The 23199-nt window shown below is 36.9% G+C and overlaps 1 pseudogene; it reads right to left on the reverse strand.

Moving 5' to 3' along the window:
* The window catches only part of LOC102438168, a 44004-nt pseudogene extending 24654 nt beyond the window's left edge, over positions 1–19350 (reverse strand).
* Positions 19351–23199: the final 3849 nt, after the last annotated feature.

Genomic DNA, 23199 nt, shown 5'->3' on the forward strand with positions numbered 1-23199 from the left:
TCCCTGTTGCATCTGCGCACCCTCCACCTCCACCTCCACCTCCAATTATGGCATCAGCTGACGTCAGTAACAATAAGGCTCCTGATTGGACGAAGCCTGTTTGACAAGGTATGGGCAGCTACACACCTGCAGGGCTCCCTCCTAGGCTGACTTCTGTGTATAAGACGCCCTTCAATTTTCAGTCTAAGGGTTTTAGGAAAAAATAGTGTCTTTCATCCCCAAATTTACCATATCCTTACACAGAAAAATGCCACAAATATGATTATAGGTAAAGATAACCACATCCTTAAAAATAAATTTGGATCTCCATCCATGCAGGTGACGACACAGCATAAGACAGAAGGAAAGAAAAAAAAAACAAGAAAAAGTCAATTTAGCCTTCCTAATTTTAAATAGTGAACAAATTCACTTAATTGAGAATAAAATAATAGAGAATCAAAAACATCTGACTTGATGTTGGAAGGTAGAAAATAAAAGGAAAGAATAATGCCCCAATCAGAATGAATGGGCAGCAAACTAAAGCCCTAAATACCTGAATGATGGAGCTGTTCACAGTCCACATTTCAATGCTTAAGAATGCTGGCCCAGTATATTGATTTTAATATAAACATAGCTATTGTTGATATATTCTTTTGTAACAAATTTAGGTAAAAGTGAACTGAAATTTTTTCCTTAGGTCATTTATTACTGTTTTGGGATATTAAGAGACAACCCAAATGAATGGGACTTTGGGGATCATTAGCTATCATATCAATAGACCTGAAGTTTGGACTTAATATATGTAGTTGTAGATAGTTTTTTTATGTTATGTACAGGAATGATAAATGATAAATTATTTATGTGAAAGAAGGGCTAATCATAACTGTATGTATAATATTAATATAGTTTTCTCATGAATAAAATTCCAAATAAACAGAATGAAATGTCCTTTGAAATGGAATATAATGAAACTTGCCTCCGATAACTTTAAACATGCATTATATTAATCCCAATATAAAAATTTTATGACCTATTCCCACACCTGCTTAGCTTCATTAGCACATACAGAGTGTACATCTGTTCTGATAAACATTCTGAGGTACCAGTCCGGGTAAACAGCACACATGAATTTATAAGCCTGGCAGAGTCCCAGTTCCAAGTGGTTTTAAATTATTAAAAACATAAAATGTTTAGGTAGATTTTACTTCTATACTTATGTACATTAAAAAGATGGTCTTTAAACATTTATTTTGTGAGGAAATAGGAGGGAAAAAACATCATCTCCAAATATTGATGTTACATGTTTTGATTAACAACCCTTTATTATTATATTGATCTTATAAAAGAATAAATCTAATCTAAAGCCTAATGAAAATGGAATGAAATGAAAATATGTAGGACACAGAGAAAATCTAATTTCTCCTATTGAAATTCAGCCTCTGTTATGTACCTTTTGTGAGACAGAGGAAGTAAACTCACAGGATTACAAAGCCTCTACTTAGACTATCTTCTTGTGTAAATTGAAATTTGGAGAATGTTTCCAGAAAATTCTGAGTGATTTCAATAATGATGAAAGTTTAACTACATTGTGGGGAGGGGTGTGGAACATGAGAAACAATCTAATCTAGGTAGGCCAAATATAGGGTGAACCGAAAAATGTACACACACACTTTGAATAATTATAAAGGCAGTGTTTATTAAAATGCATTTCATTTTCAAAATTGAGCTATTAGCTGCTAAAATATGTATACACTTTTCGGACACCCTGTATAAGAATAATAATGAATTTTAACTACACTAAAAAAGAAAACAAAAGTTATGATTTTAGCAAATCATTCATCAGAACTGAGTAGAAACACCAAGAGGCTTAGAAACCAGAGACTGTATCAAACTACTAGTGTCCCATTGCACGGATTCATGCACATTGAAAGGAAATTAATTAGAAGAAATATTTTAATATCGCTATCCGCATTTTCTCTATAATAGAAGTGTCACCCAAATTAACGATTGACAATGACAGATCAAAACACAAGCGTGTGATTGGCGCCAGTGGGAGGTTTATATGTATCGTGCATGCACGAGTCAACTTAGCCTTTTATAGATATAGAATAAACTTGCTTAATTAGACCTGCTTTCTGATTTAGCTAAACTTTATCCAGCCCAGTGAAGCACCCCAACTTCTCTTTCAGGTTAATTGTCAGCAACACAGCAGTAAATATCAACACAAAGCAGATTATTATTATAGATCATGCAGGGAGAACAAAGGGTAAAATATTTAACTGCAGTAGTGTTTGACTATATTCTGCGCAGTGAGACAACCTGAAGTCATTTTCAAGTTCCACCATTTCTTACTTCTTTTCAGTCGGGTCAAGTTTCTAAGCTTTCCAAATCTCTGTTGTCTAATAAAAAGAAAATAAGATTCCACTGAGTCTCCTATCTACCTACTCCAGGACTTCTGTGAGGATCAAATGAGATGAGGCATCAGAAAACGCTTCACAGACATTTGGTTAAACTGTAAAATGTTTGCACCTGGCTATAAAGCAAGTCAGGTGCCTGGGCTGAAGAAACTGCAAGGAGGCTAGTCGCTAGGGAGAGGAAGCTGGGCATTGCTACATGATGTCATTACCCAGTGCCCACAAAGACTGGATTGTTTCCAGGCTGGGCTGGGCTGTGGGCCGCATTTTGGGCCATGGGGTCTTGGCAGTGTTGGCTGTGATTTGGTGGGGTGTCACTCTGGGGTGGTGGCAGGGCCTGTGTCCCACTTAGGGGAAGGCAAGTGTTGGTTTGTCGGTGCCAGGTCCGTGGTGCCGTTTATTTTTTAAATGGCCAGTGCGCATCATGGCAGCTCCTGTGTTGAGCATCTGCTCCCTGGTGGTCAGTACGCATCATAGCTACTGGTTGGACGAACGGACACTTAGCCTTTTATATATATATATATATATAGATAGATAGATAGATAGATAAGAAACATGGTCTGAGAAGTTTCTGGCTATCTGTTAGGGGAATTTGACAGTAGGCAGTTGGCAGAAAGATAAGCAGACACCCTGCTACGTAATCAGCAATGTCCATTGGAGGGCAGCCAGTGGATGTTCTGGGAAGAAAATGGTGTAAGGAAAATCTGTTGACTGGTAATCTATAGCATTACTAAAGGCAATGCTCAACATGATGGAGGCTTAGCTTAAGGTACTACCAAGACAGTTAAAGGAACTGAGTACTAAGATGTCTGCTCAGAGATGGAGAAACACCAAGGATCTAGTGAATTAACTGGAGCAAGAAGGAAAGGTCTTTGCACAGAATATAGCCAGGAGCCAGTTATTAGAAAAAAGAACAGAATCAGCACCAAAGCTGAGCTTGAAGCTGGTCAGTAGAATTACCAACTGAGACAGTAAGAAACTCTCCAATAGAAAGATTATTACAGAGAATATTGGCTTGAGCCTGAATTTAAAAATTAAGCAGCACCAAATGAGGAAACTTGATAGATGAAAGATCAAGGAATGAGGCAATTTATTACAATCATCTGCGCAATTATGATGAAGTATGATGGTTCTAATATGATTGTAATGTAAGCCATTGTGTATTGAAAACAATGGTATCATTAGGCATATTGCACACAATGGTATTTTCCTACCGAATTCCCTTCTGAAGAGTTTTCCTGCTGCATAATAAGAAAAATAGCCATTATTCAGCACCTAGGAGTCTGTTTTAGTCAGGGTTCTTTTTGTTTAGGCAACAGAAGCTGACTCCAAGTAACTTTAGCAGAAAGTAAATTTATTGGAAGAATAGCTGTACCTTCAGTAGGAAGGCTTAAGAATCAAGCTCAGGAGATGTGTAGAAAACAAAGGGACTGTGGGCAATGGTGACACACCAATGGCATGCTATAGAAACTACCAAATACAGTATTGATTTGGCATCATTTTGCTGGACTTACATGCTGTCAGCATATCATCACAGGCATGACTGATTTCTCAACTACCCTGCTATCACAATATCATGTCCTTAGATTCCAATTCCTGAGGGTTAGTATGTGATAGGCCAAAGCTAAAGCAGGTTTACACTTGAGCTTCCAGAAGGTGGTTTTCCTCCCACTCATTCTCAGCCTCAGACAACCACTGGTCTGTTTTTGGTAATTATAGATTATTTTTATGTTTTCTAGAATTTCACATAAATGGAATCATATGCATTCATTTCCATCTGGCTCCTTTTGCACAGCATAATTTTTTGAAAAAATTCCACATTGTTTCATGTATTAGTAATTTGTTCCCTTTTATTGCTGCATAGAATTCCATGACATGCCAAAGCTTGGTTATCTATTCACCTTTTGATGCGCTTTGAGTTGTTTTCAGATTTTTGCTAATATGAAAAAGGCTGCTATAAACATTCATATACGTTTATATGGACATGGACATGTCTTTTTTTTAAATTCTCACCCAAGGATATTTTTTCCATTGGGAGGGGGAGAGAGAGAGAGAGAGAGAGAGAGAGAGAGAGAGAGAGGTGGAGATGTGAGAGAACACATCAATTGGCTGCTTCCTGTACGTGCTCTGTTCAGGGCCGGGGATCAAACCTGCAACCCAGGTACATGTCCTTGACTGGGAATCAAACCCATGACCCTCTGGTGCATGGGTCGATGCTCTAACTACTGAGCCATGCCAGCCAGTGCTATATGGATATATGTCTTAATTTTTCTTGGATAAACAACATGAAGTGCCCTTGCTGGATTATATGGTAAGGACTGCTCCACATACTAGGTATATTCGATCTTTTTAATTAGCCTAATTCTAGTGGGTATGTATTAATAACTTTTGTGGTTTTCATTTGTATTTCCTTGATGACTAATCATATTGATGGTCTTTTCTTATTATTGGTCCATTTGTATATCTATTTTGGTAAAATGTCGATTCACTCTGCTGTGCCAGACTTCATTTTCCATAGACAACCACAATGATATGCTTTTTCTAACAATGTAATTATAACACACCGACCATCCAAAGGTAGGGTCTATGTCCCTCTTTGAATTTGGATAACTTCTGAGGATATGCCATTAAGTCATAAAAGGGATGCTTGCTCTTGGAATTCAGGCACCATGCAGTGAGGAAACACAAGGAATCACACGGAAAAGCCATGTGTAGGTGTTCTGGCCAAGGGCCTAAAGTCCTAGACAAAAGCTAGCATTAACCACTGTTGGGTGTTTCCTTCCCACGTACTGCGTGGGTCAGGGTTCAGGACCTGGAAGCAGAGCCGCACACAAATGAAAATGAAGAGACAGGGAGGCAAGTCCAACTCAAGGGGAAGGACTTCCACCCGTGCTTAGGCCTCACCAAGCTTTTATTGATCTGGGATGCACCAGTAGCATAGCCCTTAGGCAGGCGACCCCCCCATTAACAGGCAGACTAGCCCATCAGCAAGGATTTACATAATAATAAATGGGGGAGTAGTTTCAGCTACCACTGTCTGGACCAACAGAGGTGGGCCTAGCTCCGACCTTTGTTAGGGCTTCAAAGGCACCCAGCCTTGGGGGGGGGGTCTCTGTCTATGCTTATCAGATAGTGAAGGCAATAAACAGTTTCCCACAAACCATTAGACCAGTGATGGCGAACCTTTTGAGCTCAGCGTGTCAGAATTTTGAAAAACCCTAACTTAACTCTGGTGCCATGTCACATATAGAATTTTTTTGATATTTGCAACCATAGTAAAACAAAGATTTATATTTTTGATATTTATTTTATATATTTAAATGCCATTTAACAAAGAAAAATTAACCAAAAAAAATGAGTTCGCGTGTCACTTCTGACACACGTGTCATAGGTTTGCCATCACTGCACTAGACTGTGAATGAATAAACTTTTAGATGATTTGCAGCCTCCAGATGTGGATTCATTTTGCAAGCTGAGGCCTCTGCTATTATGGAACAGTGACATGTCGACCCTGATGTGTCCTTTCTAAATTCCTGCACCACAGAATCCAAGAGCATGATAAAATAGCTATCATTTTGCACCATTATGTTTAGGATGGCTTGCTATACAGTAATACATAAGGAAAACTCAGGCTTTGAGATGTAATCAAAATATTTAAAGACTCCTTGAACAGAAACACAATTTAAATTGATTTTTTTCTACTCATAAAGGTCATATTTTGCTTCATAGTATGTGGGTACCATTAAGTTTTCCTAAAGCTTGACAATGTTATTATATTGTACATATAATATACTTATAATGTGTAATGTTTTATATATATATAAATTTATATATATGTTTTATATATAAATTTTAGACAATATAATAAACATAATGTGTAATATTTTGTATATATAAATTTATAAGTTCATATATATATATATACACACATTTTTAGACAAAACTCTCACTTCAAGTGTTACTTGGTCATTATTCTGTCATTGTCATTTTTTTTATCAACTTTCAGGAGGCTGATAAACTGATAAATGTCACTAGTGCTTATTGATTTCTCATAAACTATTTCACAACTCTGAATAAGATTTTCCTATGGTCAGGTGTGCAGGGGTGCAAGGACAAAATTAGAAAACCAAACCAAACAAACGAAAAACATGCTGAATTTATTTTCATTAACTCAGAACAGATGCCAAGGTAATGGAGCCCAAAATCACTACTTATCTAGCCAGGTCAGTGTACAACCATAATTACATTAGTAACTCAGGGTTACAAATGTGCTTATATTCAAAGTATCTAGGACAACAAAATAAAGAAGATATATATTTAGATATATTTGGGTTGGCTTAAAATATCATGGTAATTGTGGATTAATGGATATGAGTTCAGTTAATCAGCATCTCTAAACTTATCTACAGCTATCTGAACTAGTCTTGTATTTTTCCACTACATTTTATGAACCAAATGCAGACCAACATATAATGGATACTTTCCTTATATCTGCATAGGATAAAGTGCTGGACATAACAAGATAAGACAAACAGCCCTGGCTTATTTGGTTCAGTGGATGGAGCGTCGGCCTGCGGACTGAAGGGTCCCAGGTTCAATTCCCGGTCGGGCACATGTCTGGGTTGCGGGCTCGATCCCCAGTGAGGGATGTGCAGGAGGCAGCCAGTCAGTGATTCTCTCTCATCATTGATGTTTCTATCTCTCTCTCCCTTCTCCCTTCCTCTCTGAAATCAATAAAAACATATCCTTGGGTGAGCATTAAGAGAAAAAAATCTTAAAATAGTGGGGTAAGATGTTTTTATTTTGTCTAGATTTTATTTGCAATCACTATGAGATTTACCATGCATTCCACAATAAAAATATTTTTTTGAAAAGTCAATTTATGTGACCTTCATTAAAAGTATAACATTATGAATGTATAGACTAATGTATTTGCAATAACTTGGCTAAATATAGAATGCATTGTCCATTTCAGAACTTTATATACCAACTATTATTATGAGACAGTCTACTTATGCATTTATACATCATCCTCTTTTTCATAAATTCATCAACTGAAATTATTTTTAATGAGATTATACTTTCGACTTTTTCTCCAATGACATTGGTAAACAAAAACCCTGATAATATATTAAAACTACATTAAAGATGTACAAATTAAAACTGACATTTGAGTTAATATGAAATATTCAAAATAGGAAAACAGTTTTAACTTGGAGTTAAAAAACAGAGAATATGTCATCATGTATCAGAAAATATGTCTAACTGGGAAAATTGCAATATAAATACTGATTTCAGTTAGTGTTTTGCTAAGAATTTTCAATAAAACACCCACTTTGTCATCAAAGGAAAAACCAGAACTCTTATACTTGCCTATATTTGTTTTGTAGTTTAATGTGCTTTCAAAAATGTTATTACATATTGATGGTATACCATCGACTTTTTAGTCTGTGGGCCTTCTCATTATTTTAATCTGATCAAGATGGAGCTTTATGAATTTCATAACATTGTGATCTTTTTGGCTTTGTTTTTAGACCTACTGGAAAAAGGGGTAACTACTTCTTTCTTTTCTTAGCATGTGATTGCCCTAAAGTTTGCAATATACATTTACATATAATCCAAGTTTACTTTCAAATAACACTATACTGCTTCTTGGGTAAAGCAGATACCTTATAATAACAATATATTTCTACATGCTTCTTCCCAACTCTTGTATCATTGCTGTCATTCATGTTATTTATATATAAGCATATGTAAACGTTTTTATTTTACCTTCACCTATCCATGTTTTTTTAAATATATTTTTATTGATTTCAGAGATGAAGAGAGAGAGAGAGAGAAAGAGAGAGAGAGAGAGAGAGAGAGAGAAACATCAATGATGAGAGAGAATCATTGATCGGCTGCCTCCTGCACGCCCCCCACCAGGCATCGAGCCAGCAACCCAGGCATGTGCCCTTGACCAGAATCCAACCTGGGACCATTTCGTCTGCAGACCGATGCTCTATCCACTGAGCAAAACGGGCTAGGGCTTCATTTTGTTTATCATAGTTTTCTGCTCCAGCTTTTCAAATTGCTTTTTTTGAAAAAGTAATTTTTTAGATCTTTATTGATGCTCATGACCAAGTGTTCACAATTGTCCATTTCTTAACCTCTGCTGTGTCTTCACCATACTTATTCAGGCTTCTCTCTTTTTTACCAACCCCTGAACTCTGCGTGCCCCAAGCCTGAGCAAGTACCCAAAGAAAAAAACAGAATGTTACCCTTTATCAGCTTATTAACTGGCTGACCAGAGAATGACCCTTTTCTTGTCAAATTTCACTTGAATGTCATTTCTCATTATTTGTCCTACTTCCCTCTGAAGTTCCTGTTTATGTGTGCTTGCCTCCTTTCCCCTTTGATGGAGAAATCTTTTTCTGTTTGATTTGGAGACATTTACATGTTTATGAGATTGCGGCTTTCTCCAGATTACAAGTCTTTCTAATTAAAGCTCTCCCTATCTAAATCCAAATTTGTTTTTATTTCATATTCTCTATTTAATGAATCATTATAATCATATATTCCTTTAATTCTTTCAACATAGTTTCCTTTACTTCGTTCAACATATTTAGAATAGCTGTTCTGAAGTCTCGATCTGATAGTCCAACATCTTGGTGCCCCCAAATTCAGTCTTTAGTTAGCCTTTGGTCTGTATGTGTCAGACTTTCCTGTTTGCTTGTTTTTTTCCCCTGTGTATTTTTCTTTTTGTATATTTCACAGCCGTTTGTTGTGAAAACTAGACCCGTTAGATAATATAATGTAGCAAATCTGGATCCTGATCCCCCACAGGCTTTTGTTGTTTGTTCAGTGAGTTGACTGAACTAATTACTTGAAGTCTGTTTGTGCTGCTGTGTGCAGCTTCTGCAATCCTTGCTCAGATTTTCTCCATGTTTTTATCTTTTAGCTATCAACCTAGGGGTCCACCTTTGGTCAGCCTAAGACACTTGTTAATCACAGACTGCAACTGAAGCAGATGTTTAACCTTCACCAGTGGATCTATTTGTGGCTTGGAGACTGCTTTCATAGTTCTGGTTTCAAAGTTTTATCTTATCTTCCAGCATTGGAAAGAATCGACTGCGTGTGATTTTATTTTTAAGTGTGGCGTCCGAGTAGCTGTCCTGTGTCAGATAGCTTATTGTTTAGCCAGCGATTGGTCAGAAGTTATGCTTAAGCACCTTGAGTCATTCAGGTTGTGCTCTTCACTGATGGATCTGTTTGTGATTTCTGAAAGCTTTCAAGTCTTCCTTCACATCCTACTCTAATAGCTCCTGAGTGGATGCCGTCTAGTGCATGGAAACAGTTTTCTGGACTCCCAGGAATAAGGCAATGCACGTTTTGTATGATACCATTTTCTGTACTGGCCTTAGATTTATAAAAGTGTGCGTTATTATCACCTACCATTTGGTTTTGGTGCCAGATTCTATCATTTATAGAAGCAAAACAATGAAAACAGTGGCAGTCACAGAAAGCAAGGTTATCAAAAGAATATAATATTTTTGTGTGTTCCATTAGGAAATAAACATGACCTACTCCCAGTATTAAAGGGCACTTACATTAATTAATAAACAATTATGTGATCTAAGTGCACATAGTACAGGCTTAAAAAATGTTAACTGTGTTTTAGCTTTGTTTAAGTGGACATTCGAATGAAGCAATGGAATCAAAATGCCTAAAAACTGGCAATATTGAGAGTTACACTTAAGAAAAAAAGGTATTATTTAAAAGGAGAATGGAACCAATAATAATAGGTATTACTTTTTGAGTGCATAGTTTGTTATGCACTGTACAAAGAACTTGAATTATTGCATTTAATTCCATAAACACTAACATATAGATATTAATATATGTCTTAGTGATGCTACTGGGATTTAAGAACATAATTTGGCTATGGAAACTGATGAAGCTGAGAATTAGGTCTAGACTCTATAAATTCCAGAAGTTTCTCTCTTTATACCTTCATTTCAGACACAATTCACAGATATATGTATGTATGTATGTATGTATGTATGTGTGTTTGTGTGTGTGTGTGTGTATGTGTGTGAGTGTGAACAGCAATTTTTGTAAGGATACTGTGACTAAAATATCCTGATAATTGCATAAGATTTTGTTCTCCCTTTTCTTCCTTCACCCTTTTATCCTTTTCTGTCTTCTTATCTCTTCTTCGTGCCCTTTTAATTACATCATCATAGTCATTATATATGAATGTTGGAGCATGATTTTTCCCTAAAAAACTGAGGTTTGCCTACACAATAAAATGGAAAGAATTAAAACTCAAGTAGAATTGTCTACCTGCTATACTATTATGTCAGTTATAGCTTCATTCTCTTTGACTGTCTAAGAGAGAGATTTATGACTTAAAGGCAATGCAGAATTCTTTTTGGAAGAAAATTTTACTTTTTCTCTTTAAGTTTGAAAAAAAGAAACCATGATAAACTGTATGACAAGAAAAAGCAGAAAATATTTCCCTTTATAATTACTATTATTTAAAAATGTAGCACTATGAAAATTCAAGGTAGCCTCTCTATATTGAATGTGTAAGTTTTATATATATATGCATTAAAATGTTATATATATATATATATATATATATATATATATATATATATCATAGACTCCTCTCTGTACCTCGATTTTTCATTCTCTCTTACTTGTTCATGAAATTCTCATGATTCTACCTTCTAGATGTCTTATACCTTCATTTCTTTTTCTCCTTCCTCACTACTGCAACCTCAGGTTTTTTGCTCCTGAACTTCTCTCATTCAGTCCTCATCACCTCTACCCCACCCTCACAAATGACCTCAGTACTAGAAATTTTTTTGAATAAAACAAGCTCCCTTCCCTAGCTTCTGTTCTACGTAAGTTATCTCTTTCTTATCCCTGGAATGTCCTCATTCATTTGCCTCTTGTTAACACATTTAATCTCCAACTATCAAATCAGGCTTCTGGGATGTCTTTCCTGAGCTTTCCTCCCCATACATTCTATTACCTGCATAGAGAATATGTCCTTTAGTTGTCTCAGATATCCTGCTAAAATCCTACTCAGAAAATCTATATGTTCTTGAAGACCCAGCCCAGCTTTGATCTCATTAGAAGTATCCTTCATTAGTATATGTCAGTGATTTTCACATTGTGATTCCCAGACAAGGAGCATAAATAGTTGGGAAAATGTTAGAAATGCAAATCTCAAACCACGCCTCAAAACTACTGAATCAGATCTCTGGGAGTTTGTATTTTAACAAGACCCTGAGGTGGTTCAGATGCAGGCCAAGTTTGAGGAACCTGCATAGACAATATTTTTCTCTGTGCTTTCACAACAATTTCCATGCATCTTCAATTGTAGCACTTATCATATTATAATTATTATTTTATTATATTCTTTAAATTTTTTTTATTGATTTCACAGAGGAAGGGAGAGGGAGAGAGAGGTAGAAACATCAATGATGAGAGAGGATCATTGATCGGCTGCCTCCTGCACGCCCCACACTGGGGATGGAGCCCACAACCCAGGCATGTGCCCTGACCAGGAATCGAACCATAACCTCCTGAGTCATAGGTCGATGCTCAACCACTGAGCCACGCTGGCCGGGCTCACTTTTTGTTATTTTAAAAGAAAATTTTAATTCATGCTTTTAGAGTTAATTCAATTACAACATCATTTTGTGTATGTGCTTTATTATAATTCCTATATAATTTTAGTGAATGAATTCTTACCTAAAATGTTTTGCTTTGTTCTTGATTTTTTTGTTATTTTGCTCTTGGCTTTAACGGCACCTGCTCATAAAAGTAATCTCTGACCACACCTCTAAAGTAACATCACAACCATTTGTCACATCTCATGTATCAGATTAAGATCTATCTGTTTGTGTGACTGGTTTCAGGATTAAAAAATAGTATGCCTCTGAGATTAATTATCTTCATTTAATATTGTTTAGGAACTCTCATATATGTTTCCATAGCATGACACCTTCATTGAAGGATAATTAAAATGTCTTGCTTAGAATACTAGGGATAAGTTAGTGCTAGAAGTTTTCAGTTTGTGTTCACTTTACTTCCCAGCCAGTCAAGAATGTCTTGCAATGCGGTGCAATGTGTTGGTGCTTCTTTGGCTCTTTATATTAAGAAAGGATGACACAGTCATGGAGGTTATTCACTTCCTATAAAATAATTGATCTCTGCTGCTTTACATTTTTATTACTTTCCAACAGCAGGATGAAAATCAGAGATTCTGAGTCAAACCTATGGAATGATTCTTATGAGAATTATTTACTTGCATTTAGCCAACCTCCAAGAGCCCCATATTTTCACTGTTCACAACCAAATGGCTGCCACATGACTTGATGACAGTGAAGGTGTCAGTCTTACTACATCATTGATTGATTTCCTAGATTTATATTTTCTATTGGGATCCCTAAGTGGGCCATTATAGCAATTGTCCAGCAAGTGTTGAAAGTTATGGGTATAACTACTGATGACGCAGGTTTGTTGACAGTGTTGGTGTGAATTTTATATCGAAGGTCTTAGATTGTTACTCTCCTGGATATCTTATCCTGCATTTTCCTGACTCAGAGCCCTTTGGAGTTCTTTTCTAACCTTTGATATAAGATATGAACAGAGGACTAGGTTTCTGTCCGCTGGGTGCAAGTCATAGAATTCAGTGGATTGGTTTCACTAAGAACTATTCTCTGCCTGCACACACTTCAGTTTCTGGTGGCCATTTCACCAAAGAGACCCACACCAAGACACACCATAATTAAAATGCCAAACGTTAAAGACAAAAAGAGCTTTTTTTTTTAAATCCTCACCCGAGGATATTTTTTCCATTGATTTTTCGAGAGAATGGAAGGGAGAGGGAGAGACAGAGAGAAACACCTATATGAGAGAGGCACACTGATTGGTTTCCTCCCACATGCCCCCAATCAGGGCCAGGAACCTGCAACCAAGGTATGTGTCCTTGGTGGGAATCGAACCCAGGACCCTTCAGTTGACATGCCAATGCTCTATCCACTGAGCCAAACTGGCTAGGGCAAGAGAGACTCTTTTTAAAAAAATATATTTTATTGATTTTTCACAGGGAGGAAGGGAAAGGGATAGAGAGTTAGAAATATTGATGAGAGAGAAACATCAATCAGCTGCCTCCTGCACACCCCCAACTGGGGATGTGACCACAACCAAGGTACATGCCCTTGACCGGAATTGAACCTGGGACCTTTCAGTCTGTAGGCCGACACTCTATCCACTGAGCAAAACAGGTTAGGGCAAGAGAGACTCTTAAAAGCAGCAAGAGAAAAGCAAATGGCCATCCATATGACTATCAGCTGATTTCTCAAGAGAAACTTTGCAGGCCAGAAGGGAGTGACAAGAAATATTCAAAGTGTTGAATAGCAAGGACCTACAACCAAAATTAATCTACCCAGCAAAGCTATCATTTAGAACTGAAGGTCAGATAAAGAGCTTCGCAGACAAGAACAAGCTAAAGGAGTTCATCACCACAAAACAAGTATTATATTAAATGTTGGAGGGTATTCTTTAAGAAGAGGAAGAAGAGGGGGGAGAGATAAAAAAATGAATGATAAAGTGGCAATAAATACATAGCTATCAACAATTGAATATAAAAATCAAAATAAATGAACAAGGAATCTAATGAACAAAATAAACTGATGAATAAAATAGAACCAGAGGCATTGAAACATGGAACAAACTGATGAATCTCAGAGGGAAGAGGGGTAGGAAGAGATTAACCAAAGAACATATTCATACATGCATTACCTATGGACACAAACAATAGGATGGTGAAGGCCTGGTGCAAGCCTGGAACTGGGTGAATTGGGGTAATGGGGGAAAAGAGGGATATCTGTAATACTGTGAACAACAAAGATTTTTAAAAAGTAAAAAATAAATACTACATTATGAACTCTCTGGTATGTTTTCATAGTATGATGTTTTCCTTGAGGGATAATGAAGATACTTTGATTAGAATAACATAGACATGTTTTTTTCTAAATTTTTCAGCTTGTTTTCACTCCGCTTTCTGCCCATCAACACTATCTTGTATTTCAATTCAATGTAATAGTGCTTCATTAGTTCTATACATTGTAAACGGTTGACATAAGCATGTAGATGATTTATTTCTCTTAAAAGTGTTTGTATCTCTATTCCTTAACATGTTCAGTGCTTGCCAACAGCATGGTAGAATTTAGAGAGTGTGGTCTAAAACCACTGGATGAGTCTTACTGAGAATTATATTCCACTTAGTACATGCTGTTCTATTGTCCTGTTGTGCTGTAGGATATGAACACAAATTTATTGAATGCCATACTATTTGATGAAAGTAGATGGCTGGCTTAGCATATCAGTCATGTTTCCAATATTTACTTTTTATTTGTTAATTCCTAATAAGACCAGTGTAATGATGTTCCAGCAAGCATTGGCCAAGTGTTAAGTGTAAACTCATCACCCAGTGGGTGATACAGGTTTGATGACAGTGATAGTGTCAGCATTATATTGCAGCTTATTTCTTAACCATAGATTAACTCACCCTGTATTTACCCCGTTCAAGGTTGTTTATAGTCATTGTTTAGCATGTGCTGCAGATTTTGAACACAAGGCCAAGTGGATGATTTCTGGTGGGGATAATTTGGAGCTGTAGAATGAAGTAGAATGGTTATCCTCAAAATGACTCCTCATATTCACCTGCTTCGCTTTATAGTGAACTTTGTAACCCACATCCTTGTACAATTGCTTTTCTGGTCAGAAGTAATAGCTGGTTTATTCTCAATGTACTTCTGCTTCAAGGGTTTCTCGAGTGCCTAAAGTATATGAGACTCCTATTCTTCTTTTCAAGGTGTTTTATGACTTCTTCTCTAGGTTCTCATGGCCTGACCCTTTACTGAATGATACTTAAATTGCTGGCCTTAGAAGCCATTGAATTTGTTGCCACTTGAATTACTTGCCTTGTGTTCACCCTACTCAAGGCCATTTGCAGTCACGATTCTGCATGTGTTGTAGGGTTACTAACACACCCAGCAGAATATCTTCTGTGTTAGGAAAAGAAAAATGCCATTTTATAAAGGCCAGGCAGTGGTTTCCTGAGAAACACTTGCCAATTTTTGACCACAGTCAGTTTCTACTGAACTTTGTACCAAATTTCACTTATTATAATTACTTTCTAAGTTTGGAATAGGGGCTTGATTTCATCTTTATTGGTACATCAGGGGTTTTCCATGAACCTGAAAGAGTATATGCTCATGAAACTCCTACTCTTTTCCTCATGGAGACTGATGTGCTCTCCTCTAAGTCCCATTGCAAGCGATTAACGAGTACGGCAATTAAGTTGTTGGGCTTAAAATCCATTAGCTTTGGTTCAACTTAAGGACTTTCCCTGTATTCACCCCACTCACAAGCCTTTGCAGTCATTACCCCAGGATCTTATGTTGTATGTGGACACTCATCCTACAGGATACCCTCTGAATAAGGAAAATGAGGTTGGCATTTTATGAGTGCTGGGCATTGGTTTTCCCTAAACTCCTGACCCTGTTTCACCTACACTCACTTTCTGTTGAACTTGCCAGTAATAGGCATAGACTTCATTTTTTTTTTTCACGAGCAAGTTTATCAGGTCAAGGTATGAACAATTTATATGTTTGCTTACAGCAGTGGTTCTCAACCTTTTGGCCCTTTAAATACAGTTCCTCATGTTGTGACCCAACCATAAAATTATTTTCGTGCTACTTCATAACTGTAATGTTGCTACTGTTATGAATCGTCATGTAAATATCTGATATGCAGGATGGTCTTAGGCGACCCCTGTGAAAGGGTCGTTCGACCGCCAAAGGGGTCGAGACCCACAGATTGAGAACCTCTGGCTTATAGTCTCAAAAATTCCTATGCCCTGGAATTAATTTCTGTACTAATATTGCGAGATGAATTCTCTTCCTCCTATGACGACAGTGTAGGTGCCTCATGTAGAATAATATAGGTTCCTGCCAGAAGATTTCACCATGTGTTCATGTAACTCTTCAGACTAGACAAGATTATCTTTTCTGTTATTTAATGTAGTTTGTCCAGTTGTTCCTAATGTTACTGAAAATATGTCATGGTCACAGAGGTGATTTCCTTCCTCTCAAAGCGTTTCCTTTGCACTCATTTTAAATTTTCATAGCTTGCCACCTGCAAGATGGAAATGATGGAGTCTGGTGAAATTCATTGGATGATATATAGCTGAGAACTACTTCCCTTAGATTTACCCACTCAGAGATGGTTGTTCATTCATCCAGTTATTCAATAGGTTAGAAACACAAGCAATGTTGATGCCACACATCTTGATGACGGTAAGTGGGTGAAGCTTAGCATGTCAGTTGTTGGTTTTCAAGATTTTTTTCTCTGTGTTATGCCTATTAGGCCATGTAGGAAATTTCTAGCAAGTGATGTGTATGTTAATAAAACTGTCACTAATGACATGGGTTTGAAGATAGTCATGGTTCCAATTTTGTAATGGGGGACATTGGTTAACTTCATTGTAAGTTGTCCTGTGTTTACTTCAGTCAGGCTGGCTTGGAATCACTGTCTAACATGTGATTAGGATATGAATTGAGAACTAAGTGCATGTCCCTTAGGAAAGATATGAAGCAATTTGTAGAATGTAGCAGATTAGGTTTCCTCAAAATCGCTCGTATTATTCACGACCTTCAGTGTCTGGTGGACTTTGCAGCACAGGTGTGGGCCTACAATTTCTTTTAGTTATTCAAGAAATACTTGATGGTACTCAGTCAATGTACTGCTTCTTCAGGTATTTTTCTAAGTGCCCATCTATATATATAAAAGCCTAAGCGACCATCTGACCATTTGACCATCTGACCAGTAGCTATGATGCACAATGACCACCAGAGGGCAGGTGCTCAATGCAGGAGCTGCCAAGCTGCAGTGACTTGGCAGCTGCAGTTCTTGGGTGACACACCTGGAACCAGAGAGAAGGGAGTCCGATTCCAGGGTGTGTCACCTGAGAACCACCCTCTCACAATATGGGTCCCCTTGGGGATGTCAGAGAGCTGATTTCGGCCCAATCCCCGCAGGCTAGGCCAAGGAACCCCACTGGTGCACGGATCTGTGCACCAGGCCTCTAGTTTAATATAACAGAGAATAAAATTTGAAAATACAAAAACACCATGATTTTAAACTCTAAAGTCAAGTAGTATTTAAAATATTATATATGAAAAAGCAATAAAAGCCAGTTAAAAAATTTTTCTTTCCAAGGGCATGGGTGGAAAGAAAGGCTAAAACTGGATTGACCTCTTTAGATGAGCAGCAAAATTTTAAGGAATGTAAGTTCTATGTGAAATACCATTTGATAAATTATGTTCAAGTTTTACCCTCACATTTTATCATTTAAAAACTCATCATCAGTCAGAAAACTTTTTGAAGCTAGTACAATAGCCTGATTTCCTTTCCCCTATTGTTCCAATTCAACAGATATAATCCTAACTCCATTATTATTAAGTTTATACCCTTGCATCAGGCAATAAGCAATATGTAATATGGGAAATAATTTAATTTACTCTTTGCTAATGAAAATATAGCTTCTTAAACTAGATTATTGGCAATGATGATATGTTGTATTTCACTAGGAAAAATTCCAGTCATTTATTTATTGCTGGATAGTTGTATTTGATTCTATTACAGTAATATGAAAGACTAGCTGTGCATTATATTTTTTAAAAACTACAAGCAATCATCTTTTTTTTTTTTTTCAATTGTCTTTCCCTTGGAAGAAAATATAGTGGAAAAGGTTTCAGGGAAAAACCTTATATCGACAGCTGATAATAGATGATGAAACTTCTGTTTTCTTAAAATTGAGGGAGTCATAGAAATAATGGTTATGTCAATGTTTTCTAGGTCAGCAGTGAGTCCTTCAGCAGAAATTGTTCCCAACTACTTCAACTTCAGTTGGAGGTAGCAGTCGGTGTACAATTTCAATTTATTTTTATTTCTGAGAATTTTGTGAACTGTAATGTTAGAAAACCTAATTTAAAGAAAAAGAGAAAGAAAAGTATACGTGTTTGTAGGCCCATCATAATAGAAAATGCAGTGACCAAAAGAAAATTTCCAAGAAACAGAGTTCGTGTGAAGAAGTATTTTTAACCATAAAATAAATCAAAACAGTCTTGGCCTGTGCGCTTTAGTTGGTTGGAGTGTTGATTCCAGTCAGGGCATATACTTAGGTTGCAGGTTTGATCCCTAGTCCAGCAGTCGCCAACCAGTGGTCTGTGGACCACTGGTGGTCCCGGAGGTCTGAAAGGTTGGCAACCGCCGCCCTAGTCAATCCCTGTTCAAGGAAGGTATGGGAGGCAACAGATCAATGCATCTCTCTCACCTCTTCCTCTCTCTCTCTCTCTCTCTCTCTCTCTCTCTCTCTCCTTTCTTCCACCCACTCTAAAATAAAAAAAAACAACAACAACATATAAATAAGCAAATGGACACAAGACACTGAGGGATAGGGGAGGCCGGGGGAAGGTCAAGGGGGGAAAAAAAGGACACATAGGTAATACTCTTTGTAATACTTTAAGCAATAAAACAACATTAAAAAACAAGCAAATAAATAAATAAATAAATAAATAAATATACTGGTTTATTTACTGAGAAAACCCCTATTGCCATCGTTCTGTATTAAATGGGCTTCCTAGAGAGACAGCGATATTTGGAATTGAACTAACCCTTCATTTAAATGTAGGAAAGTTGCAGAAATGGTTTGTAATGAAGATCTATGTTTGTGAGAAATAATATACTTAGACGGAAAGAATTGATGTTATCAGTTCACTGTTGTCCTATCAACATAACTTCACTGAAAGAGGTTAGCAGGACAAAATGTTACCTTCTTTTCATATTCCCAAATAACTTCATAAAAATTAGCATTCTGCAGTCTTCCCATATTACACTTCACGGTTTAGCATTCATAACTGTAAAACTGAATGAGAAGTTCCCTTTTACTAACTCAGAGTAGTCCCGAGTCTTTTTCCCCAGCCTTGTTGAGATATAATTGACATATAACACTGTGTAAGTTCAAGGTGTACAATGTATCAAATCCCATGAAAAAAGAGGACTGCTTTTCGTTTTCAACACCTTTAGACCAATGCCAGGGGAAGGACTCACAATGAAGTGTGGTGACAGAAAAGACAAGAACTCTCTACTGCTACCTCCACTACCCTTCTTATCAGGACCCTTAGAAAGTGTGGTAAATAGTGATCCCCGCTGTCTTGTGATCAATAAAGTTATAGACTCTAAGCTTCATGAGATTAGAAATACACTAGCAAAGTGCTATATCTGCATCACTGATCCCACTGCCAGGCACACAGTAGATTCTATCAGTCAGTCGGGTAACAATTGCTCCGAAACCTGAAAGAAGCTACCTATCAATAGCGAGTTATGAATGGTGCTAAGACCATTCATCTAAGAGCATAGTACCTGGTACATTAAATTACTCAACTAAAATAAAAGGAATATAATAATAATTGACTGTATTAAAATGCAAATATACAATGAACATATATTTGCAATTTCTTACTATAAATTGTAATTTTAGATTCATAGCCGTGACCTGATTACTTCATTAGGCTCAATATCGCAAGGATATTTGAAAGCCTGTTACCATTTGATTTAATTTGCTGTCAGTCAGATATGTTTTCATTTTAATACTAATGAAAATAGAAAATTGATTTTTTAATGCCAGGAGGAAGAAGAAAGGAAAATGGCATTTAGTGGAAGTTTTTAAATGCTCAGCAGAATTGGGGCTTATTTTAAACTCATTTTAATTAAAATAAATTTTGCTTTAATTTTTTTTTAGTAGTTCAGTATTTCTTGCAAGGTAACATGTAAAAGAGAAAAACATTTTGGTAATCCGGTACACTCATTATAGGCCATTGGTGATTTTGTGATTTTGATATTCAGACATTGCTTTCGAGTCAAGCCCTTCAATCTGGTTCCTGTTGAGTATTTTGTAGGGTTTACAAATTACAGAAGCTCTTTTACCTCTAAGTTAAACCCTACTTGCAGCCAGTAGGTACAATAATTGGACTATACATCACCATTCTAGCTTTCCTTGATCATTGCCCTTTTAATTAGCATGCTTCATCTTTGTTCTATTTGTACTTAATTTTGAGGCATTTTACAAGCATCATTTAGAAATATTATACAATATGATATGTGTGTATTCTCTTAAATGCATACAAATAAGACTTGTTAACTTTATAAATACCAGATGTGCCTACAGATGAGGTAGTGTAGTTTACAGGAGGAATACTGGAGGAAGTTGAATGACTGACTGCTCTTAGCACTCAGTGAGGGGTTTCATTGTTAGCTTCTATCTTCTTTCACATTTGTATCCCCTTACTAGAGTGCTTCCATGAAACAAAGGGAGGCAAAGGAAGCTGGAACCAAGAATATTCTTCCCATGCTTACTGTGCTAGTATATTCTAAATGAATGAAAGTATGATATTTTTAGGGTCTTAGTTTAGTCTATTGAATGGGACCAGTATTCAAATGTATGAGTTTAGAGCACAGGTTGGCAAATTTTTCCTGAAAAGGGACAGATAAATATTTTACTGCTACTGTTTGAGGACCATCTGGTCTGTGTGTCAACTACTCGCTCTGTTGTGGTAGCAATAAAAATGGCCATAGATTGCACAGAAACAAATGAGCATGGCCCAGTTACCCTCCAAAAAAACCTTTTACTTACAAAATCAGGCAATGGTCCTGGTTTGGTCTTTGAGCTGTCAACCCACTGGTTTAGAGGGTAGCTAGTCATGTGCATATTTCCCAAGGCAAATTCCATTGGCAAAATCACAACAACATTTTACATAATAATTATTTCCAAACTATTCAGTAATGCATGTAAATTAAATTTTTATAACTGAAAATTGGCAGTCAGATAGAAACTAGGTTACTTGTGTGTTAAATAATAAATTTCTTTAACAAAGGACATAATGGACTAAGGAATACTGGAGGTTCAAGTGGAAAAAGCCTACATATGTAATATCTTTATGAAAGTATAAATAATTCAAAGGTTATAGATACATTTAAAAATTTTTATTCAAGTATTATTGGCATACAATACAGGGTGGGCAAAAGTAGGCTTACAGTTGTGAGTACCTGCAACACAGTTTATTCTTGTATTATTATCTTTTAATACATATTTTTATTGATTTCAGAGAGGAAGGGAGAGGGAGAGAGAGATAGAAAGATCAATGATGAGAGAGAATCATTGATAGGCTGCCTCCTGCACACCCCACACTGGGGATGAAGCCCGCAGCCCGGGCATGTGCCTTGACTGGGAATCAAACCGTGACCTCCTAGTTCATAGGTCAATGCCTCCCACTAAGCAATGCTGGTCGGACTTTCTTGTATCATCATTTATTAATTATTGTATTATTTTCCATACAAACAACTGTCAACCTGCTTTTTCCCCACCCTGTATTATTATAGATACATTTTATAAGATGATCATGTGTTCAGGGAGGGTTGGGGGACAGGAGGGAGGGGAGTAAGAGATCAACCGAAGGACTTGTGTGCATCCATATAAGCATAACTAATGGACATAAGACACTGGGGGGTAAGGGAGGGCAGGGGATTGTCAAGGGCGGGGGAAAAAAAGGACACTTATGTAATACCCTTTGTAATACTTATATCAAATAAAATAATAATAAAAAAAATGATCATGTGTTTTTTATATTAAATTCATTCACATGTAGCCTAAGTTAATAAATGTCAACTATCTCAGCTGGCATATCTCATAGGTCAGCTGGCACTGGCCTATGAACCAGGAGGTCAGGTTCAATTCCCAGTCAGGGCACATGCCCGGGTTGTGGGCTCAATCCCTAGTGGAGGGCATGCAGGAGGTGGCTGATCAATGATTCTCTCTCATCATTGATGTTTCTCTCTCTCTCTCCTTCTTCTTTCCTCTCTGAAATCAATAAAATATATGTTAAAATAAAATAAATGTCAAGTAGAACAGAGGACTCAACTTTGCACATCTGAATTTTCTTGAGAGTTTTAAGAATCACAGATGAAGCATTTCTATTTATTATCATGGCAGAAAAACTATTAATAAAATTGCACTCCCCCTGCCATGAACAGCTGAAAGCATGGACAGAATATGTGAAACAATTCTTTTCAGACTTGAACAACTGCAGAATCCCTGGGAGAAAAAGGTGAGCCCTTCGATAGCCCCATATTTCAGCCTGGATGTATTTGCTAAACTCTGGCAAAGGGAAAGTGATTCCAAACTGAGCACAGAGGCATTTCCAGGCTTAAGAGACAGAGACAAAAGTTTGGAAGGCTGAGATGGCTGTAGTTTGTGGGGCAGAGTACCAGGACAGAGAAATTAGGTATTGAATGAGTCCCATATATCTGAATTGGGGTCCTCTTGAACATTTGGCTGAATAAATGTCACATGCATAAGGTGAGACTTCCCAAGGTCCGGAAAAGAACAGCTATCAGAGACATAAACTGGAAAGTTCTCGAAGTTCATATGGGGTGAGAACATAACCAAAGTAAAGTAGCCTATTGATCATCTGAGAATTCAGTAGTGACCCCAAAAAGGCCACATTATAGGAGGAAGGTTATGCTAACCCTAGAATAAAAGCTAACCTAAAACCATCCTAACAAAGCTTAAAAAAAGTCTCAGGAAGAAAATGCTGATAAGCAAGTACTGTACATAAATGTCCAAAATCAAACTCAATGTTCTTTCAAGGAAAACAACAAAAGACAATATTAACATGCATAA

The sequence above is a fragment of the Myotis lucifugus genome, unplaced genomic scaffold, assembly GCF_000147115.1.
Source record: "Myotis lucifugus unplaced genomic scaffold, Myoluc2.0 scaffold_20, whole genome shotgun sequence".
NCBI lineage: Eukaryota > Metazoa > Chordata > Mammalia > Chiroptera > Vespertilionidae > Myotis > Myotis lucifugus.